Source organism: Aotus nancymaae, unplaced genomic scaffold (genome assembly GCF_030222135.1).
Source record: "Aotus nancymaae isolate 86718 unplaced genomic scaffold, 86718_ANA_hifiasm-v0.15.2.pri h1tg000059l, whole genome shotgun sequence".
Taxonomy (NCBI): domain Eukaryota; kingdom Metazoa; phylum Chordata; class Mammalia; order Primates; family Aotidae; genus Aotus; species Aotus nancymaae.
In genome coordinates, this window is record NW_026988473.1 from 2,813,745 (window position 1) to 2,830,760 (window position 17,016).

The 17,016-nt window shown below is 54.5% G+C and overlaps 1 protein-coding gene and 1 pseudogene across 5 annotated transcripts in view; both read left to right on the forward strand.

Moving 5' to 3' along the window:
- Window positions 1-8,542, forward strand: part of LOC105706467 (WAS protein family homolog 6-like) — a 115,364-nt pseudogene extending 106,822 nt beyond the window's left edge.
- Window positions 8,543-14,208: 5,666 nt separating this feature from the next.
- Window positions 14,209-17,016, forward strand: part of PC (pyruvate carboxylase) — a 113,140-nt gene continuing 110,332 nt past the window's right edge. For 3 of the 5 annotated variants that reach the window (XM_064364696.1, XM_064364697.1, XM_064364693.1), the window contains exon 1: window positions 14,209-14,319. The gene's annotated coding sequence lies outside the window, so the exon portion shown is untranslated. Of the gene's footprint in view, window positions 14,320-14,696; window positions 14,825-17,016 lie in introns of all 5 variants that reach the window. The other 2 variants (XM_064364695.1, XM_064364694.1) reach the window with 1 other exon arrangement.

Below are 17,016 nucleotides of genomic sequence, written 5' to 3' on the forward strand. Positions count from 1 at the left end.
CAAGTCCAGCTCAGGTGCTGGGGCCCCTGCTGCTGCCATGAAGCCTTTACAGTGAGACGGGGGAGGGATGAGTGCGGACAATGCATGACTTAGAGGAGCTTTGTTTATTTTAGAGGTGCACAGGGCCTTGCTCCGTCACCCAGGCTAGAGTACCGTGGCTCCATCATGGATCACTGCAGCCTCTAACTGCTAGGCTCAAGCCATCCTCCCGTGTCAGCCTCCCCAGTAGCTAGGACTACAGGTGTGTGCCATGATGCCTAATTTTTCTTTTTCTCTTTTCTAGAGATGGGGTTTGCTGCATTGTCCAGACTGGTCTCAAAGACCTGGGATCAGTTATCCTGCCGCGGTCTCTCAAAGTGCTGGGATTACAGGCATGAGCCTCCACACCCGAACACTGGGGGCAGTTTTAAGCCCCTAGCAAGGTGCACCAGCAGGACCAAGAGGTGGGGTGATGTTGTCCAATGAGCATGCTTCTCCTCCAGAAATTCACTGCTATCTTCTTCTTACCACTGTGTCATCATGATTGAAGAGAAGCAGGATTCCATTCAAAGCATATAGTACAGCAAAGAAAGGACTGGAAAAAATTAACTCACAATGAAAATCTTTTGTTGTTAATGATATTCAATAATAGAAGCCTAATCTCCTACGTATATTATCGTCTGGGAAACTAGTGACACAGTTAATAAGGGTTTGCTGTATAAATTATAAATGAAATAATTCTGTCACCATGGTGGGCAATGAATACACCACGTGTTATATGTAAATATATTAGTCTGTTATTGACTATAAATATATGTTTTAAAATTCCATGTTTAGATTTAAAATTTCCCTGGGATTAACTTTTGTGCACAGTGTGAGGTAGGAATCGAGTTTCACTGACTTCCCTTCACCCGACAGCCCTTTTGATATTTTTGATATTTGAAGGGAATGATCATATTCTCGAAGTCATCTGATCTTTAGCCAGACCATCCTTCAGTTATCTTCATATGTCGGCAGTTTCTCACTCATCACCATCCTCATCACCCCCTTGAGATGTTCGCAAATTTGTCACTTTCTGTTCAGCCAGTGGCTGTTACGCATCAGACCCCATCCCAGGTGCTAGAGACGTAGCAGTGAATGAGACAGAGGGCAGTCTGTACGGGAGGTCAAAGTCCTCTGACTGTGGATCCAGTTTAAAGAGATGTGACTGTGGCTGAGACTGGTGCCTGGCATAGACTCATTCGTGAGTCCAGGGCCCTGTTTTCTGTGGTGCCTCCACGAGAGTGCATGTTCCCTGCTGAGTGGAAGAAGGATGAAGGGCAGAAGAAGAACAGGGAGCTGTGTGCCCTAAGAGCTCATTGCGTTTTTATATTGATTAACATGCTTTTAGCTTCTACTGAGCTTATAGTTAACAGAAGCTTCCAGGTCTTTCTTCACCTGAACTGTGTCTAAACCAAGTTCCCTCCACCTTCTATATTTGTGCACTTGATATTTAAACTCTAAATGTTGGGCTTCACATTTCTTCCTTATAAATGTCATCCTGATGATTGCAGTCCACCCTGTGGCCTTTAAAAATTATCTGAGCCTTGATTCCATCATGCAGACCATTTTACCCCTCTGTACTAGCCCTCGTTTTCTAACCAGGTGTTGAATGAACTGGAAGGGCCCTGCCAGATTTCTCCATGCAAGGCTGGAACCAGACCATTGTTCAACAGTGCCCTTTGGGGCTGTGGTTCATTTGGCTCTGATTTTTCCCGTATGTTCTCTCCTGCAACCCCCATAGCTCCATCTTGTCCACAAGATTTTGTTAGAAGCCGTCAAAATCCGTGCTGACTCAAGATGCACTGTGCTGCAAGTTTTCCCCAGGGCACAGCAGGCTAATAACCCTGTTACAAAGAGAAATGCTGTGCGTTTTGAGCAGTGCTGGCCCCTGGGACTCACCTCTGCCTTTTCTAAGCACTTACAGACTCTGTGTAATAATCCATTCCAGAAACTTGACAGGGCTCATTGTTGAGCTTGGTGTTTGCAACTTTGAGTGATCAGCCCTTCTCTCCTCTGTGGCAGCACCAGGACGGAGCAGACTTTGTCCCTCCCCAGTCCCAGTTTCCTCCCACTGCCCCTGTGGACCTCGATTACAGAGCTTATGCAACTACTGAAGATTGTGTTCAGTACCCAGGGACAGAATAAGGCTGCCTTGCCAACTGGGGTGAATTAAAACAGCTTGTGCTGGAGGACCCCTCACAGCAGATGAAGGCCTCTCCCCAGCCAGAAAAGATGGAGCTGGGTGGTTGCCCTGCTTCCTCACTGGGAGGAGACGATGCTCTTCTTTCTTCATTCTGAATGGTGGCTACCTTCATACTGGTCTGTCATGGAACACTTAAGCTGCTTGGGTGCCTGTTGGTACTCCCAGCCCTGCCATGCCTGAGCCCCCTGCAGTAATCAGGGCAGACTCATTAGGGGATGGGGACCCCTGGATTGTGAAATTGGCTCTCTGGGGCCAAGGCCTTCTGAAGTTGGTGGGAGTGGCTTTGGCTTGTTGGGTCTGATTCCAGGTTATTCATTCTAACCTTTAGAGAAATCCCAGCATTCCCTAGCCCAGAGTCTGCAACCCTTCGCCATCCCACGTCCTCCTCCTGCCTTTCCTCATGAACCCCAGTTGTGCCTCTGCCTTCTCATCCCTGTGCCTCACACAGGCTCGCATGTGCCAGGCGAATGCTGAGGCTTCTCTAAATGTGGAGTGTGGCCCTTGTGGGCAAGGGCTGGGTTCTTGGGGGTAGGGGAGCTACAGAGGTGACTGGGAGGAGGATGGTGTGTCACACATTCATCAGAGTTTACTTTGCAGTGAGAGCGGCCTTACTGTGGCCAAACAACGTGGAAAAGCATGAGTGGGGTTATGTGCCTTAAAGCATCTGGCACCTGGGCCTTGCACACCAGGAGCCAGCCACAGGGTTTTCTGGGGAAACGGCATTCCCTGAGATGCAAGTGCACAAGAATGCACTTGTCACATCTGGGGAACAGCAGGGCAGCGGTGTCACCGGCCCAGCCCGCACCAGGGGAGCTGGAAACGGGTGAGGAGCTAGACCATACAGAGCCCGTGGGCCGTGGTTGGGACCCAGGGCTTGCTCAGTGAGCTGTTCACTATGTGCAGGGGCAGTTCTTCCTCTGAATTTAGGCGACAATGCTCAGTTCCAGCCTTGCCATTCTCAGCCTCCAGTCTCAATTCCCCCTCTGCAGAGGCCACTTTGTCTACTGCACATGATCGTGAGGGGTTGTGAACTGCCTTGCCCCATCAACAGCCATGTGTGCATGTGTCAATACCATCCTCTGCGTGCCCTGGAGGCTGTCCTTCAGATAACACGTGCAGGTGCCAGCATAGTGCCAGGTGGCTGCGTGTCCCTACCGAGTACAGGGAACTCAGTACTGTCAACTCCTCGATCCTGCAGGTCAGATTGTCCTTGTAGAGGCCACCTGGATGGCACCAAGTTCGGCCCTGGCAAGCAGATGATCCTGACTTAAAAGCCCTTGCCTGAGGACCTGGCCTAGCAGGTCTGCTGTTAGGAGCAGGAGGTGTGCAGGGGGTAGGGAGCAGCCCCAGCTTCTGTGATCTTCTCCATGGCAGGATCTCCCAGCGGGTACAGCAGAGCCGGAGCCAGGTGCAGGCCATCGGGGAGAAGGTCTCCTTGGCCCAGGCCAAGATTGAGAAGATCAAGGGCAGCAAGAAGGCCATCAAGGTAGCCCCCATACCCCTGTGTCCTGAGGCTGCTGGGCTGTCCCTCCGTTTCTCCATGCCTCTGAGGCTGCCCAGTCTCTGCCCTGCTGCCCACCCATACCTTGGACTTTCATCCCGCCCCGGCTCCCAACCCCACCCTCTCCTGCCAAGCAAGCCTAGCCCTCTGAGCCTCTTGGGGCCCCTCAGACTTGTCCCTGTGTCCACAGGTGTTCTCCAGTGCCAAGTACCCTGCTCCAGAGCACCTGCCCGAATATGGCTCCATCTTCACAGGTGCCCAGGACCCTGGCCTGCAGAGATGACCCCGCCACAGGATCCAGAGCAAGCACCGCACCCTGGACGAGCGGGCCCTGCAGGTCTGCTGGCCATGCACATCACACGGCCTGTCACGTACCTGGAGGCCTGGATGCTGGGGATGAGCCAGGGCTGCCATAGGGTTCTGTCCCGCAGAGGAGGCTGACTGGGAAGGGGTGGCAGCTGATTTGGCCCAGCACTAAACACTCACTATTCCTTGGCCCCCCTGGCCCTCCCAGGAGAAGCTGAAGTACTTTCCTGTGTGCGTGAGTGCCAAGCCGGAGCCTGAGGATGACGCAGAGGAGGGGCTTGGGGGTCTTCCCAGCAACATCAGCTCTGTCAGCTCCTTGCTGCTCTTCAACACCACCGAGAACTTGTATGGCCAGAAGGCAGGGCCGAGGGGTGTGGGCGGGAGGCCCGGCCTGGCTTAGTGGGGACCGAGGGCATCAGACACAGGTATAGCACCAAGGTTGGGAGCCAGGGGGTAATTGGGTGGCTTGGCTTGGGAGGCCTGGGACCCCACCGTGCACACTGTGCTCCTGATGGTGTGGGAGAGGTTGGAATGTGGGCTCAGGACAGCAGGTGTCAGCTTGCCTGACCCCCACGTCGCCCCTGTAGGTACAAGAAGTATGTCTTCCTGGACCCCCTGGCTGGTGCTGTAACAAAGACCCACGTGATGCTGGGGGTGGAGATGGAGGAGAAGCTGTTTGATGCCCCCTTGTCCATCAGCAAGAGAGAGCAGCTGGACCAGCCGGTGGGAGGAACAGGGCTGGGGTGGGAGGACAGGTGCAGTGGCTGGGGTAGGGAGGAACAGGGCTGGGGTGCGAGAAACAGGGCTGAGGTGGGGACAGGTGCAGTGGCTGGGGACCCTGCCAGGGCTCCTCTCCAGGCAAGGCTGTTGAGCCCTTTATTCCGCTCGTGGGGGTGCACACAAGGCCTTGCAGTATGCCCCTGCAGGTCCCTGTCACCTCTCACATGTCCATACCTAATCCTGCAGGTTCCAGAGAACTACTTCTATGTGCCAGACCTGGGCCAAGTACCTGAGATTGATGTGCCATCCTACCTGCCCGACCTGCCTGGCATTGCCAATGACCTCATGTACAGTGCCGACCTGGGCCCTGGCATTGCCCCCTCTGCCCCTGGCATCATTCCAGAACTGCCCACCTTCCACACTGAGGTAGCCGAGCCTCTTAAGCCAGGTGAGCTGGGCGCTGGGATGGGAGCTGGGCCAGGGACCTCCCTGCTCAGACACCTTCTTCCCTAGACACCCCACACTTTCTCTTTCAGACCTAGAAGATGGGGTGCTCACAGCACCGCCACCGCCCCCACCACCTCCCCCGGCTCCTGAGGTGCTGGCCAGTGCACCCCCACTTCCACCCGTAGCCGTGGCCCCCGTAGGCCCAGGCGCCAGGCAGGACAGCGGCAGCAGCGGGTCTCCTTCAGGTGGGAGCAGCTCTTTGGGGACACCTCTGTCTCATTGCTGATGTGCTCGGTGCACTCAGGTGGATTGTCTGTGGGTTTGTTAAGGGGTCAGAAATCCTTGATTTTTTAAAGTAGTTCCCATTTCAAATGTCTTGTTCTACTTGGTTCATAAAATAGTGGTTTTCAGACTGTAGAGCTCTGAAATGCTCACCTCCTGGGCAGAGGGGGCCTGAACAAGTGAGGCTCTGGTTCCCCATTCCGAGTGAAACCAGTGGAAAGAAGAGGCCTGATAACAAACTACGGAAGGAAGGTCTAATGACGAACTACAGCAACAAATGATTCCGTGTCCCTGAAATTACAGCATTTCAGCTTTACGGTTATATCTCCCATCTATAGGATCCAGAAGTGGCACAAAACCCCTCTGCTGGCTCGTGTGTGCAGCTGACTGTCAGTGCCTGGCTAGCTCAGGGGTCCAGCTGTGCAGGGTGGGGGCTGGAGAGGGGCAGGGGGTGTCTGCACACACATCGCCTGCACTCAGGTGTTGCAGAAGTCAGTGCCTGGCTAGCTCAGGGGTCCAGCTCTGCAGGGTAGGGGCTGGAGAGGGGCAGGGAGTGTCTGCACACACATCGCCTGCACTCAGGTGTTGCAGAAGTCAGTACCTGGCTAGCTCAGGGGTCCAGCTCTGCAGGGTGGGGGCTGGAGAGGGACAGAGGGTGTCTGCACACACATCGCCTGCACTCAGGTGTTGCAGAAGTCAGTGCCTGGCTAGCTCGGGGGTCCAGCTCTGTAGGGTGGGGGCTGGAGAGGGGCAGGGAGTGTCTGCACACACATCGCCTGCACTCAGGTGTTGCAGAAGTCAGTGCCTGGCTAGCTCAGGGGTCCAGCTCTGCAGGGTGGGGGCTGGAGAGGGGCAGGGAGTGTCTGCACACACATCTCCTGCACTCAGGTGTTGCAGAAGTCAGTGCCTGGCTAGCTCGGGGGTCCAGCTCTGTAGGGTGGGGGCTGGAGAGGGACAGAGGGTGTCTGCACACACATCTCCTGCACTCAGGTGTTGCAGAAGTCAGTGCCTGGCTAGCTCGGGGGTCCAGCTCTGTAGGGTGGGGGCTGGAGAGGGGCAGGGAGTGTCTGCACACACATCGCCTGCACTCAGGTGTTGCAGAAGTCAGTACCTGGCTAGCTCAGGGGTCCAGCTCTGCAGGGTGGGGGCTGGAGAGGGGCAGGGAGTGTCTGCACACACATCGCCTGCACTCAGGTGTTGCAGAAGTCAGTGCCTGGCTAGCTCAGGGGTCCAGCTCTGCAGGGTGGGGGCTGGAGAGGGGTAGGGAGTGTCTGCACACACATCGCCTGCACTCAGGTGTTGCAGAAGTCAGTGCCCAGGTCCCGTGTGCCCAGGCCCCGCACAGTCTCCAAAGGCTCAGCATCCCTAACACGGGCCTCCTCATTTGAGGGGAGGTGCCCTCCCTCCTAGCGGGCTCTTGGATATGTTAAGCTTCCGCAGCCCTGCCTGAGCAGCCTTTCTTCCTTGTCCTGTTCCCCACCTTCCAGCTCCAGTCCAGGGAGCTCCCAGGGAAGTGGTCGACCCCTCTGGTGGCCGGGCCACTCTGCTAGAGTCCATCCGCCAAGCTGGGGGCATTGGCAAGGCCAAGCTGCACAGCGTGAAGGAGCGAAAGCTGGAGAAGAAGAAGCAGAAGGAGCAGGAGCAAGGTGAGCGGGCCCCGGAGCCTGCGGTTGGAGGGCCTCGGACAAAAGCGCTGCCTGTCGTCTGGCACTGAGTCCACAGGGTGCTTTCCGCCCACCCCCTGCTCCTGCAAGCCTGCCCCTGCTTCCCCTAGGGCATGTGCCAGAAGCCCGGGGCCACCATCCGAGGTCCTCAGCCCTCCTGCCTGGGCCATGGCTCCTTCCTGGGTTGGGAGCCTTAGTGGAGCTTTCCTCTCTAAGCTCACTCAGCTCCAACTGTGACAAGGAGAATCTTCCTCGACTGCCGAGACTGGTCCAAGGCAATGGTCAGCCACCACAGCGTCCTGAGCTATTTTTAGAGACTGGACCTGAGGCCTCCTAAGGCTACCCATAGTGCCTGCTGTGAACGCAGACACCGGGTGATGGGATGCCTGCGCATACTGCAGCAGTGCCCTGGGCACTGCGGTTCTGAGCTTGCGCCCAGCGCTGCTTGTGCCTTGCTCAGTGACCCCAGGCAAGCTGCCTCACCTCTCTGGGCCGGTTTCCCCATCTGTGCAGTGGTGCTGCCCACCCTGGCCCTGTTCCCGAGGGTGGCTGGGAGAGTGCTCCTCAAACGTAAGCGCTTTCTCATCAGTGCCCAGTGTTGGATCAGGGATAGACTGAAGCTCTGAGCTAACTGGGAAACAGTAGCCTTGGAGGGCTGGGGAGTGTCGGGGTGGGGACAGGGAGCTGGGGTTTCATGTGACTGAACCATTCACTCCACTCTGGCTTTCCCATTGCAGTGAGAGCCACGAGCCAAGGTGGGGACCTGATGTCAGATCTCTTCAACAAGCTGGTCATGAGGCGCAAGGGTAAGAGGCAGGGCCGCTGCCTGCCCTGGGCCGGCACATCGTAATTCTCTCCTGCCTTTTTCTTCCTATGTTTAAGTCTCTGGGGGCTGGGGGAACCAGTGCTTCCCACCCACCACCCTCACTCAGCCTTTTCCTTCCAGGCATCTCTGGGAAAGAACCAGGGGCTGGTGAGGGACCCGGAGGAGCCTTTGCCCACGTGTCAGACTCCATCCCTCTGCCGCCACCACAGCAGCCACAGGCAGAGGAGGATGAGGACGACTGGGAATCCTAGACTTGGGTTATTGCTCCAACCTGGACACAGCCAGGACAGGCTCCTCAGACCTGCTGCCCTAGGAGAGGGCGGTGATGGAACTGTCCCGGGACTGTGCGGGGACCACCTTCTGGGAGCGAGAGGCTGGCCTGAGGCCACAGGGCTGGGGCGGGGGCTTCTGTATGCCTGTGCTCCACCGGGGACGGCTCCACCCAGCCTGCACCGGTATGTTCTCTTCCCTGAAGAGGCTTCCAGAGAAAAAGCAGCACAAATCAAAGAAGAACTGAGCAGAAACCAACAGTGCACTTTTAATAAAGGACCTCTAGCTGTGCAGGATATAAATGTCTCGGGGTCAGTGACTTTCCTCCTGCCCCTGTTGGTCCCTAGGCAGTGGGGGCAGAAGATGTCAGCCGACCATTATCCCTTTCCCTGGGGTCAGAGGAGGAGAGGTGCAGTCAGCAGGGGCAGCTGTTGCAGGGGGGAGGGGTAGTCTCCCACAGAAAAAAGATTTCAGTGACAGACACGGGGTCTCTCAAAATAGTCATGCTGAGAGCCGAATGGCCCTTGGCATCATTGCTGATGTTGGGGTAGAAGGTGTCTTGGAGTTTGCTCAAGTGGTTGAGAGGGAGGGAGGGAGGTGCCATCGACTTGCAGGAACTGGCACCAAGCCAGGGAGATAGAAATCTGGGGAGGGCTGTGGGGTGGGTTGGGGGCAGGGCTGCAGAAGGAGTGACTCAGGAAGAAGGTGGGGGAGGTGACAAGCCCCCAGGTGGGAGCCCTGTGACCTTGGGGATCTTTTTAAATTGAGACTAGATGGTGAGTAGTCCAGGGCAGCTAACTTCAGCTATTATAAAGAGGGCAGAAGCAGGTGGTGAGAGGATATTGAGCCATTTCAGCAGCACCATGAACAATGAGCTACCTTCCCAGACTAGTGTTGCGGGACAGACCGCAAAGCACCGCATTTCAAAGCAGTGTGGTGCTGAGCTAGAAATGATGCCCAGGGTGTTATAGGAGTCCTAGGAGGGCCCCTTACACCATGAGAGTGACCCTGGAGGGCTTCCTGAAGGAGGCAATGGCTGGGCTAAGTCTTGAGAGAGAGAGAAAGAGAGAGAGAGATGACAGGTGGAGAGTTTATCAGGTGAATCTACTGAGAAAAGGAATCCCATGCAGAGGGAAACAGTGCAAGCAGAGGCAGGAAGGCACGCTGGAGATAGAGGAATGATGATACCTTATTCCACTGGGGTGCAGGGAGAACAGTGTGCCAGCAAGTTCAGACATGGTGGCCAAGGCCAGGGCAATTAGGAACAAGAAGGCTGGAGGCATCCAGATGGATGGGGGCTCTCAGCCAAAGCTACAGATCCTGACCGGGCGCAGTGGCTCATGCCTGTAATCCCAGCACTTTGGGAGGCCGAAGTGGGTGGATCACCTGAGGTCAGGAGTTCAAGACCAGCCTGGCCAACCTGGCGAAGCACCAATTCTACTAAATATACAAAAAAAAATTAGCCGGGTGTGGTGGCGGGTGCCTGTAATCCCAGCTACTCAGAAGGCTGAGGCAGGAGAATCACTTGAACCCAGGAGGGGGAGGTTGCAGTGTGCCATGATCACACCACTGCACTCCAGCCTGGGTGACAGAGCGAAACTAAAAAAAACCAAAAAACAAAAAGCAAAAAAACCGGGAAGGAAGACGAGGTGGTGGGAGGATATTGAGCCAATCTCTCAAAACATAGCAGTTATTATGAGCCGAGAAACAGCCCACCCCTCTGTGTTTAGAATTCAGAAGCCTGGCTTTACCCTGAGGATATCATAAGGACAACCCAGATGTCCCTGATCCCCCTCCAGAGATTTCTCCCACCAGCGTGGGACTGAGCAGGCAAGGCACTGGCCGGGAGTGTCTGCAGTGTGGAGGCTGCAGCTGTGTGAGATGGCCTTGCGCCCTTGCCTGTGGCCACTCTGGTACAGTTTTTGGCTTGAAGGCAGCCTAAATTCCAGTGCATTTTGGGAGGCTGAGGTGGGCAAATTACCTGAGGTCAGGAGTTCAAGACCAGCCTGACCAACATGGTGAAACCCTGTCTCTACTAAATAAATAAAGATAAAACTAGCCGGGTATCTCAGCTACTAGGGAGGCTGGGCAGGAGAATTGCTTGAAACTGGGAGCCGGAGGTTGCAGTGAGCAGAGATTGCCCATTGCACTCCAACCTGGGCAACAAGAGCGAAAAACTGTCTCAAAAAAAAAAAGAAAAGAAAAGAAAGAAAAAGCATTTCTCAGTGAGGGCCTCTGTACCAATAGCAACAGCCCCTCTGTCGGCTTCAGCTTCTGCTGCATCCTCCTAGGAGCTCAGCTAAGTTTCCCAAGATCCCCAGATCTCAAGAATCTCAAGAGAGCTTTCAGAAAAAAAAAAATCAATAAAAAGATTACTAGGGAGGCCGGGCGCGGTGGCTCACGCCTGTAATACCAGCACTTTGGGAGGCCGAGGCGGGCGGATCACGAGGTCAAGAGATCGAGACCATCCTGGTCAACATGGTGAAACCCCGTCTCTACTATAAATACAAAAAATTAGCTGGGCATGGTGGCGCGTGCCTGTAATCCCAGCTACTCAGGAGGCTGAGGCAGGAGAATTGCCTGAACCCAGGAGGCGGAGGTTGCAGTGAGCCGAGATCACGCCATTGCACTCCAGCCTGGGTAACAAGAGCGAAACTCCGTCTCAAAAAAAAAAAATAAAGATTACTAGGCCCCACCCCACATTTACTGAATCATTATCCACAGGGGTAGGTGTGCGGCCAGAAGTCTGGTTTTGTTTTTAAAGGGCCCTGGAAGATTCTGACCATCCAGGAAGCCTAGATAGTATTTCTCTAGGCCTCTCCGTGGGACTTCACACTGATTCCATTAGAACCACTTGGAGCACTTCTAAAACTAGCACTGCAGTGCAGGGGGTCTTGTTGCTGAAACACCAGGGGCTCCATCTAAGTCCTGCTGCTCTCTCTGCAGAAAGCCAATCAGTGAGACAACAATTATTGCCAAGGAAGAAGGCTTTAATTGGGTGCTACAGCCAAGAAGATAGAAGATCAGTCTCAAATCCATCTCCCTGAGTGATTAAAATTAAGAGTTAACATAGCAGGAAAGGAGTGTAACAATGTATAAGAAAACAAGAAGGGGGGGTCGCAGTGAGCCAAGATCATGCCACTGCACTCCAGCCTGGGCTACAGAGCGAGACTCCGTCTTAAAAAAAAAAAAAGTGAGCCAGGCGCGGTGGCTCACGCCTGTAATCCCAGCATTTTGGGAGGCCAAGGCGGGCGGATCACGAGGTCAAGAGATCAAGACCATCCTGGCCAACACGGTCAAACCCCGTCTCTACTAAAAATACAAAAAAAATTAGCTGGGTGTGGTGGCACGCGTCTGTGGTCCCAGCTACTTGGGAGGCTGAGGCGGAAGAATCGCTTGAACTCAGGAGGCGGAGGTTGCAGTGGGCCGAGATTGCGCCACTGCACTCCAGCCTGGTGACAGAGCAAGACTCTCTTTCAAAAAGAAAAAAAAAAAAGTGGACATTTAGTAGGTGAAAGAAAGAGAAAAGAGAATAGCTCTCTCTCCTGAAGAGACAGGGGTGCCCCAACAGGTCATGTGGTTTTGTGGTGAAATGCGTGATGTTTTATAGACTGGCTTGAGGAGGCAGTGTCTGATCTACATAGGGCCTAAGAGATTGGTTGGACCAGGTGTGACATTTACATAATGTGTGAAGAAGATGGCCATCCCACCCTAATCTTTTATTATGCAGATGATTTCTCTACTTGGCCACCATGTTGTCTGTTCTTTACAGTACACCAGATTGACAAAGAAAAGGGAAGATCGTGCCATATTGAACATGCCTCGCTCCCAGGTAGCCTTTTCCGACTGGAACGGCTGCCGGCATTCACCCATTCAAGCTTTCAGTTTGCTTATGTCTCCAGCTTGATTTTACAGGCTGTTCTTTGTTAGAAAATAAGTGATTTTGGGGCTGCTTTTCATTAAAAGGAAAATCTTAAAGAGGTCTTTCTTACCCTCACACCTGTAATCCCTGCACTCTGAGGCTGAAGTGGGAGGATCATTTGAGGTCGGGAGTTCAAGACCAGCCTGGCCAACATGGTGAAACCCCGTCTCTACTAAAATACGAAAATTAGCTGGGCGTGGTGGCGCACACCTGTAGTCCCAGCTACTGGGGAGGCTGAGGCAGGAGAATTGCTTGAACCCGGGGAGCAGCGGTTGCAGTGAGCCAAGATTGCACCACTGCACTCCAGCCTGGCACCTGGCGACAGAACAAGATTCCGTCTCAAAAAAAAAAAAAAAAAAAAGAAAGTAAAAATCTCGGCAGGGCGAGGTGGCTCACCCCTGTAAGCCCAGCACTTTGGGAAGCCGAGTCGGGTAGATCACAAGCAGCAGTTCGAGATCAGCCTGGCCAACACAGTGAAACCCTGTTTCTATTAAAAATACAAAAATTAGCCGGGTGTGGTGTCAGGTGCCTGTAGTCCCAGCTACTCGGGAGGCTGAGGCAGGAGATTTGCTTGAACCCGGGAGGCAGAGGTTGCAGTGAGCTGCTCCAGCCTGGGTGACAGAGACTCCGTCTCAAAAATTTAAAAAAAAAGTAAAAATCTTAGAACCCCACTCCCGCCCCAATTTATGCAAAAGTGAAGATTAAGCCCTGAAGCTGAGTCATTCCAACACCCTCTTCCAAAATAATAGCTGTTAACTAGCATTAGGCAACAGGCAGATGCACAGGAAAAGGCAAGAAGCCTCAGGCATCTGGGAAGTCCTGCCCCCACAGATCAATCACAAGTAAATTCTTGCTGGCCTCCCATAAACAAGGACAGGCCAATTGTAGTTTTAGGTCTACAATCTAAGTCTAGCTCCTAAAAATCCCACAATAATAATGTCATTACAAGCTTATCTTCCCAGGTGCAGAACTAAGTCAAGACTCCACCTACCCAGATACAGCTGCATAACTGACGCTTCCTTTGGTCTTTCTCTTGAGACACTTAACTTATTTTATGTAGATTTGTCGGGAGGTAACTAAACTCCCATAGGAATGTAACTACTATTATTAAGGAGAATTGACTCAAAAAAGAAAAAAAAAAAGGAATGTAACTACTGTCCCTAATAGCCTACTTGCCCTTCTTCCTACAAGCCTTCCCCTCACGCCCCCTTTAAGGAAATGTACAAATACTAAACCTCCCGAAAACCGCTTAGGAAAAACAACCACGGATGTGTCTGTGGTTCGTGTTTTTCCCGGGCACGCCCTCAAACTGGATTAATAAGCCTCGATGATAGCGACTTAGGCCTCAGTCACTCGTTCCACTTGTGAAAGCTTTCCTCTTGTGTCTTAAACAAGCCTTCCAAACCCTCTAGGTCCTCAGCGGCTTCGCTCTGCTGATTAGAAAACCGAAACTCAGAGGTTAAGTTGCTCGCCCAAGGTCACACAGACTGACTCCAGACCCCCATCATCACCCATGGAGCTGCTAAATGACACAGTCATGTAACCCGTGCGGCACAAGCGCTTTCTCCTTCCTCCTGCCCTTCGCTAACGTTAGCTTTTCCTCCGACCTCTTCTTTCGCCAGCGCGTATCTGCGTCTAGCCGGGACGCCAGAGCCCCAGTGCGACTTGTTATGCTTGCAGCTTTGGGAGACACGTGCTTTCGGCTGAATGAATCGAACGTCCCCACCCCCGCCGACAGCCAATAACTGCGAGCCGCAGCCCGGCCACTTCCGCCTATTGCGGGCCTTGGTCTGGGTCCGGCGGCCCACGTGAGGCTCCGGAGACAAGAGAGTAGGCGGTGGTGCGCCAGGGGCGGGCTCTCCCAGCCTCGCCACCAATCCAGGCGCTTGCCGGGTACGGGGGGCGGGGCTCACGTGGGGCGCCAAGGCTTAAACGTGACGGACAGGCGGGCGTAGGGAGGAGTCCAGAGGCAAGGGGCGAGGAGAGACGGAGAACACTGCCCAATAACGGGAGGGGTTGGGCTGTCTGGGCCAATAGAAAGTCCGGAAGGCGGGGCCGGGGCTGCAGCAAGTTCGGTTGCACGGAGACCGCAGCTGTTGTGTGTCAGTGGAGGCAGCGGCGGTAGAGGCGGAGGCAGGGACTGGCGGCAGCGAGGAGGTGAGTGTCCGCCGCGCTCCGCTCGGTCCTCTTCCCGCGGCGGGTCGGAGCGGGTGGACGTGCGCCGGCGCCGCCGCGAGGGACGCTTATGTAAGGGTCGCGCGCGCAAAGGCGGCGCGGGCTCCGCGAGTGACGGCTGGAGGAGACGGCGGCGGGCGGTGCGCGACGCGACGCGGCGTACGGCGGCGGGCGGTGCGCGACGCGACGCGGCGGGCGCCGCCCCACCCCTTCGCGCGGGGGCTCGGCCGGCTCGACCCGCCCCCGGGCCCGCCCCCGGCCCCAGCCCCAGCCCCAGCCCCAGCCCTAGCCCGCTAGCGCTCCTCCGTCGCGGCCGCCCGCGGGCCCCCTCATTCCTCCTCTCGGGCCCATTTTTGCAGATGGAGAGATTGACTAAAGCGCCTTGCGCGAGGTCCCTGAGGGTTCGACCCCAAGTCTGTCAGGATCGGGAGCCCAAGTTGTCCTCATCGTACTGGATGTGGCTCAGCTCTGCAGGAAGCCGCGGCGTGTAAGGCGGGGGCTTTTCTTGTTCCTGGCGCTCGCACTCCGCCTCCCGTAGGATCCTCCACTTTATTTCCGACGGGAGAGCTCGAGGTGCCCAGAGGCAGTGATTTGCCCAAGGCCGCTCATTTCAGGAGGTGGGGCTGGGCTCAGCTCCTTATTTCTCCAGGTTTTAGTAGTTTACAAAGTGCGTCATTGTCGGAAGCCCTGGCTCTGTGGACCTTCCCTGCAGGTTACTCACAGCCTGATTTGCTCTGCGCACTTGGATTGGAGGAGTTTTCACCTCTGAAGAGCTCTTTCCTGATCCCACAATTGATGGAGTTAGGCCAAGTCCCTAGGTCCCTGGCAACTTTGAAATTCTTTCTTTTCTTTTCTTTTTTTTTTTTTTTTTGAGACAGGGTCTCGGTATCACCCACCCAGGCTGGAGTGTAGTGGCGTGATCTCGGCTCACTGCAGCCTCGACCTCCCGGGCTCAAGCGATCCTCCTGCCTCAGTCCCCCAGTTGAGGACTGCAGGCGGGCGCCACCACACCTAGCTAAGTTTTGTATTTTTTGGGAGAGACTGGGTTCCGTCATGTTGCCCAGGCTGGTCTGGAACTCCTAGGGTTAAGTGATCCACCTGCCCTGGCTTCCCAAAGTGCTGAGATTACAGGCGTGCCCGGCCTGAAATTTTTAAAAATCAGATTATGTCTTCATTTTGTGAGAAGAGGTAGGGCAGGGCTCCTTACCCCTTCTCCAGCTGAGAAAACAGGCTCAGAGAAGTACCAATACTTGCCAATCGCAACCAGAACCTCCAGAGCGCCTACCATCTGCTTCCCCGTTGCTTCCTTAACCACTGCCACCAGCAGCCCTGGCTGGCCTCCCCCAAGGCCCCCTTTCCTGGTATGTGATGCAAACACTTGTGCTGGGGGTGGATGTGCTCAGCATTTCTCTCACTTGCAGCTACAGCTTCCTGCCTGCACGCTCTTCTTAACTGCTGAACTCTTAATCACATTCTTTTGCACACCGACAGTGTTCCTATCCCTGCATTGGGCTGAGAGACAGCACGGGCGATGAGGTTAAACCTTGTCTTGCAACTGCTGACAAACCAATTGAGAGAGAGAAAAATAAACAAAACATAAGCAGCTGAGGCAGCCTGCTGCAGATGTTTGTAGAGAGCCTTGTGGGCAAGGTATTGGCCCTAGGAGGACATGGAAGCGGGAGTTCAGTAGAGGCCAGTAAATCACAGCAAGCCACCCACTAAAGCAAGAGAGAGGAGAAATGGCCTGGAAGGGAATGGGTTTGGGAAGGCTTCAGAGAGGAGGTGAATTGTGGAACTCTTTTTTTGTGCCACTGGCAGTGGAGAAGCAGTGATTGGATTTGAGCAGTGAGAAAGTTTTATTGTGGAGAGGTTTTGTTGAAGAGATTTTTTTTTTTGTTTGTTTGTTTTAGATGGAGTTTTGCTCTTGTCACCCAGGCTGGAGTACAGTGGTGCATCTCGGCTCACTGCAACCTCCCCGGGTTCATGCGATTCTCCCTGCCTCAGCCTCCTGAGTAGCTGGGATTACAGGCACATGCCACCGCTCCTGGCTAATTTTTTTTTTTTTTTTTTTTGAGGCAAAGTCTTGCTCTGTCACCCAGGCTTGGGTGCACTGGCGTGACCTCGGCTCACTGCAACCTCCACCTCCTGGGTTCAAGCGATTCTCCTGGCCTCAGCCTCCTGAGTAGCTGGGATTACAGTCGCCCACCCCTTTGCCTGGCTAATTTTTGTATTTTTAAAGTAGTGATGGGGTTTCACCATGTTAGCCAGGCTGGTCTCAAGCTCCTGACCTCGGGTGATCCACCTGCCTCAGCCTCCCAAAATGCGGGGATTACAGGCGTGACCACCGTGCCCAGTGTCTGATCAATATGTTCGTTGACGATGAGCACGGCCTTCTCTTTGGCTGCCTCCCAGTAGCATCTTGCCTCCATCTGAATGGGCCCTGATTCTCCTATCCTGAAAGTTCCCGCTTTGGGGCAGGTTCCTCACCCAGAGACGTTCTTCACAGCAGTGGGGCATTTTGCCTGCTCACTCTGAAGCCTCACTGGGGCCTGACTGACTGACCGTGCCTTCCTCTCTTTCTCTTAGCCACCTTCTAGTCTCACCTGTGGACACTTTGCCAAAGGAGTCAGGCCTGACGGTGGAAGACAGGAAATGGGCAAAAGCATAAACCATTTCCTC